The sequence below is a fragment of the Antechinus flavipes genome, chromosome 2, assembly GCF_016432865.1.
Source record: "Antechinus flavipes isolate AdamAnt ecotype Samford, QLD, Australia chromosome 2, AdamAnt_v2, whole genome shotgun sequence".
Classification (NCBI taxonomy): domain Eukaryota; kingdom Metazoa; phylum Chordata; class Mammalia; order Dasyuromorphia; family Dasyuridae; genus Antechinus; species Antechinus flavipes.
In genome coordinates this window covers 392,361,517-392,367,516 of record NC_067399.1, presented here as the reverse complement: position 1 = coordinate 392,367,516, position 6,000 = coordinate 392,361,517, and the positions used below count along the sequence as shown (strand labels likewise).

The following is a 6,000-nucleotide window of genomic DNA, read 5'->3' as shown; positions in this document are numbered from 1 at the left end:
AGCTGTTCTGCCTTGCTTAGATAACAATTAGAGTGCTATTTATTTCTGCTCCTATCATACCTGCAATGTATGCAATGAACTGCAATAAATGCAATACTTTAAATATATATTCCAGGGCACAGTCTTGTCGAAAACTCTATGCATCTTATCAGTGGACATCTAACCCCTTTACTCCAGCATTTACCTTTTCCATATCTTCTCTGCAACTCTTGATTTAATTTTGACTCCTGATAACTTAGAAAGGTAGACTGCCATTTGCTACAACATATGCAAAGTTTGAATCCCAAAAAGTTTATTGGTCTGTGAAAGAGATGTCCAGAGGAAATGATTGAATTTTGTAGAATTCAGTACAGCTTATGGAGAACTTAATTGTTTTTGTAGGAATCTAGAATTTTATCAGCTGACTCCCCATAAGAAAACTCTCTCTAGTAATATAAACAACTGCTCAGAAACTTCTAACCTAGACTGAGAGAATTAGCTGGGTCACTTGAGATAGTAACTTCCACAAAGTTATACTGTCACAAGGATCACTCACTAGTAAGACAGCTCCCTATCCAATGGTCATGCTCATCTATACTATCTTTATATCTTCTAAAAACAGCGAGAAAATAATTTTTTTAAATGAACATTTGACCTTTTTGTAGTGGCAAGGGACTGGAAACTGAGCGGATACCCATCAGCCGGGGAATGGCCAAATAAGTTACGGTATATGAATATCATGTAATATTATTGTTCTATAAGAAACGATCAGCAGATTGATTTCAGAGAGGCTTGGAGAGACTTACATGAACTGATGCTAAGTGAAGTGAGAAGAACCAAAAGAACATTGTACACAAGATTATAAGATAATCAATTCTGAAGGACATGAGTCTTTTCAGCAATGAGATGATTCAAGCCAATTCCAACAGACTTGAGATGGAGAGTCATCTGTATCCAGAAAAAGGACTGTGGGTACTAAAAATGGATCACAACATAATATTTTCACCTTTTTTCCTGTTGTTTGCTTGGTTTTTTCCTTCTATTTTACCCCTTTTTGATATGGTTTTTCTTGTGCAGCATGATAAATGTGGAAATATGTATAGAACTGCACATGTTTAAGATATACTGAATTACCTGCTGTCTGGGTAAAGAGATAGGGGAAGGGAGTGAGAAAATTTAGAACACAAGGTTTTGCAAGGGTAAATGTTGAAAATGTTGAAAACTATTTTTGCATATATTTTGAAAATAAGAAGCTATTATTTAAAAAATATATATATATATATATATATATATATATATATATATATATATATATATATATATATATATATAATTGCTTGAGAGTGAGATGTAATCAGGCTGTTATTGGGAAGGCTGAGGCCAAGACTAAGATTCGTGGATTCCTTGAGCTCAAGAAGTCTGAGCTATACAATTGGGCTATTGAGTACCCACACTAAGAGCAGCTTTAAAAGGGAGCCTCAGTTTAAAAATAACAAGAGAGACAGACAGAAAGAGATAAATACAGTGAGACAGAGGGACAGAAAGAAATAGAGAGACAGACAGAAAAAAAGAGATAGAAAGAGAAAGACAGAGAATGATTGAATTTAGAAAATTCAGATTCATTTAACTTTCTTATGGTAATGTTCTTAGTAGTCAGGAAAATATCTTACACCAAGTCTGACCTATAAGTGTACCTTATTATTCCCCCCAGAGTAGTTTTGTTATTACTTCAAAGAGTTGTTTTATCCCTAAAATCTTATGTAAGGACCCCATGTCATTTGGAAAGGAAAAGTGAGGTCAATATCTGCTTCTATTGTAGACCCAAGCCCACATTTTGACTGGTCTTTTTAAGAGAAAATAAGAAAGGCATGAGAATGCTAGATATTTATGAAATATCTATTTTAAAAATCCTGAAAAAATAATGTTACTAATAATAAGATATTTATATAGCACCTTAAAGTTTGTGAAGTATTGCATATATGTCATCTTATTTAAGACTCACAACACTGGGGCAGCTTCTTTTAGAGGCTTTTCTTCACAGAGATTGCTGTTGCTCTTCATTCTTGAAGAGGACCACATTATTACAGAAGTGATGCCATGAAACACAAGTGAATTGGATTTAAGTAAGGGATGACTGGGCTAGATTACCTGCCTCACATTTTCCCTGCAGAGCCATCTTGGTCCAGTGGCCAGATATAGATCAGGATGACTTGAGATAGCCCTGGATTCTGTGGGAGAACTTGGCCTAAAATCTAATGTCATATTGCCTCTGCTATCACTTCATAATGAAATATCACTGCAACATTTCCTATGACCAAAGGAGATGGGTTCTTTCTCCATATGCCCTTCCTTATCCCCATTAAAAGACCCTCAAGAATCACCAACAGCCTACTAATTCAATTCACCAGAAGTTAAATTTATACTAGATACAAGGATGTATTAAAATGCAAAAGTGAAACAGACCTTGCCCTAAAGAGGCTTATAAAAAGGTCAAAAAGTTTATGTTCAGGAAAACCCAACATTTTTACCCTAGAGGTTTATCAACCCTTACATTAAGTAAAATCCTAAAATTAAGAAATATTCAGCAAGCACTCATTTAGGAGTCTACGTCCCAGAAGGGAAAATCAATAATGAAACAGAAACCACAAAAGTTATGTTAAGCCAAGAAGTAGGAGGAGTAATAGGGGTCATTTATTATACAATATGGGATGTTGCTACTGTAGAAGGCAAACAACTCTAAAATTATATAATTAGAGGTTCACAGAGAGAATGAATCTGCCACTTATCACTATGATTCAGTCTGAGTAAAGTTTTCCTTTTGAATGAACTGGTCAAACTAAGAGCAACAAAATACTCTTCAGAAGTGGCACATAGTCTAAAAAAGATAAATTGAGCATGAAGTAAGCATTTTGTTGGAGTAGATGAGACACATTTGGGACTTCATATCAGGGTGGGTTGATGGATGTAGGCAGAATATCAGTTTTATTAACTATAGTTCTAAACTCTAAAAAAATTTTAAAAAATAAATCAAAAAATCTCCTCCCTGAGGCTATGTTCTACTACTCCATGAAGTGCCAATTGTCTCAAGGAGTTCTAATTATCTCTCTCCTGGGGCAGGAAAAATAGTCTTTTCAAACACTAAATCTCCATAAGTGGTAAAAAGGTCATCATCTCCCTTCACAGGTCATTTCTCTTCATCCAGAGAAGCTATTCAATAGTGGAAACGCCTTTACCACCATAACAAGGTCTCCTTCCTTTTTTTCTTCCCCTTTTTAGTCCTTCTAGCCTCCTTCTCATTATCCATTCCCCTAAAGATCTTTCTAAGATCACAGGGCTCACCTTCTATTAATGGTCCATAATTTGATCCTAGCACAACACATGTTTCTTTCTATACCATCTTTCCTCATTCCCCTGGCAATTACCTGTCCCACCAAAAACCAAACTAACCCCTCCCCCCCTCCAAAAAAAAACAAAAACCAGTTATTCACCTGTAGCTAGGATGTTGCCAGATTCTGTCCAAAATCCTTCATGCCTGACTCTTTATTGTTATCTTTACCAGATCTCTTCACCTTTGTCTCTTTGCCAATTGGAAAGAAGTTTTTTTATTGGTCTCTGCTTTCACTGTCCTTGGTATTTGCATTTATTTACACCTACATTTCTGTTGTTTGGAGCAAATAAGAAGCAAAGAATCTCTTTAGTTCTAATTTTCTTTCTAAAAATATTCAAAATGCTCTTTCTTACTGAATATTTTTCCTCTCCTCCCATGTATGGGACCTAAAATTTGCAGGGTAGGTCATCCCGGGATTCATTCAAGTGCTTTTTGGAACGTAGTAATCCATTGTTTCCTCCTTTTTCTAGTGAATGTGGAATAGTGTTGTATTTTTCAAATGTCCTTTTCTTTGTATTTGAAAGTCTATTTTTTTTAAATGAATTGTTTAACTACTACATTTTTTGGAGTTTGCAACTATGGGTTTTTCTGGAGGTGATCTGTGAATTCTTTTCAACAGAATTCCACTGGAATTCCATTTAGAATGATCAGAATTTCTGAACAATTTCATTATTCTCTTTATTAAGGTTAAGGTGCTATGGTTTGTTTTTTGGTTAGTTTATTTTTGTGGGGTCCTCTTGTGTTCTCATGAGACACAATATATTATATATATTATACAATATGGGACGTTGCTTAGAACCACAATATGGTTCTTAAGTTGTCTCTAAGCATCCTGTCTTAAAGACCTATATATTTTACTTACATAGTATGCATATTTCTTTTAATGTTATTATTATTTTTTTAACTTCTTTTCCTCTAGATTATCCTTCAATTCTGTGCATAAGCATTTCTGATCTATTATTCTCTCTTTTGTTTCTTTTGTGAGGCTTACCATTAGAGATTCAAGTTAAATTTTGCCCATTATTTATGCTATGAAAGATATACATTCTGATTATATAACTTACATTTCTCAAACCTAGAAAGACTTAGATAAACTGATGCAAAGAGAGGTGAACAGAACCAGAAAAATATTCTACAAAGTAGTCAGAACAATGTACAATGATGACCTATGACTGACTTAGCTCTTCAGTTCAAAACAGTGTGATCCTAGTCAGTTTCAAAAGACTCATGATGAAAAATGTTATTCACATCCAAAGAATTGATAAAGTCTGAATGCAGATTGAATCATATTAATTTCTTTTTTCTTTATTTCTTTCATGTTTTTCCTCTTTTTGTTTTGGTTTATTTTTTCCATAACACAACTCATGGAAATCTATTTTATATGATTGCACATATGTAATCTATATTAAATTGATTATTGTCTTAGGGATGGGATAGAAAAAGGAGAAATTTGGGGACTTGAATTTTTATAAAAAATGAATCTTGAAAAATGTATAAACTTGTCTTTACATGTAATTGGGAAAAAATTTTAAAAATAATAAAACATAAATTCACATTTCTCTTTTGAACCACTCGATAACCATGTGTTGTGGCACCATGTTCTCCTTAAATTCCACAAGAAAATTTATCAAATGTTGGATTATTTTCTCTTTCTCTGTCTCTCCTTCCCTCCCTTCTTTCTCCTCTGTTTCCCTTTCTTTTACAGTATTTATTCATTAGATTGTATTCACTCAATCTGGAGTTCATATTCCTTCTGTTGTAGCTATTTTTCCTGTTGATTTACCTGCTTATGTTTGCTTTATGTTTTCTTAATAAGATCTTTGGTGATTTCAGTCTTTCCTCCCTCCTTTCTCATTTTCCCCTAATTTACTTTCTGATTCTACCCTCTCTGATCATAGTTTCTTTGGGGGCTACATCTCAAAGCATTTCAACTTCTTCCCATACCACAGCTTACTACACCAGGTCTCTATCCCAGGTCACTTGAATGGTCAGAACAGGCCCTATTTGTATATGATACTCTTTCTCTTAGGTTTAGTGATTGCTGTACAACCTCTACATATATGGTGACCTCTCCTGCTCCTTTTGTTTCTTAGTTCTCTGGTCTGGCACCAACAGGTCAGAGGGCTGCCATATTGGTGCTATGCCCTGATCTAGCAGCTGAGAGTTTTGTGACATTGATGCAATGGGGGGATGGCCCCTGGCAGGCTTTTGTTCCTAAATTCTGTGGCCACAATAACCTAGGCTGTTTGCCATCTCCTGATTCCTCTGGTTTTCTTCAAGTCTCAACTTGAACACCATCTTTTCCAGGAAGCTTTTCCTGGTCTTCCTTAACCTTAATGTCTTTCCTCTATTGCTTAAATCCAATCTATTATGTCCATATCTTTTTAGGATTCAATGATCTTCATGTTGTATTTCCCACTAGACTTGAAAACAGAGTTTATCTTTTCTTTGTATCCCTTGCCTGGCATAGAGTAGGCACTTGATAAATAATTAATGACTAACAATGACTTAGTTTATTTCCCCCATACAAATTATATGAAATATAATTTGGTTTCTATACAACTTTTTAGAGGTATAAGTGATATTGACATAAGCAGAAAGAGGAAGGTTTAGTTGGCAGCATTAAGATATGT

The 6,000-nt window shown here is 34.6% G+C and overlaps 1 protein-coding gene across 3 annotated transcripts in view; it reads right to left on the bottom strand.

The window, feature by feature from the left end:
* Nucleotides 1-6,000, bottom strand: part of ARHGAP26 (Rho GTPase activating protein 26) — a 514,410-nt gene that overhangs the window by 85,978 nt on the left and 422,432 nt on the right. The window lies entirely within an intron of this gene.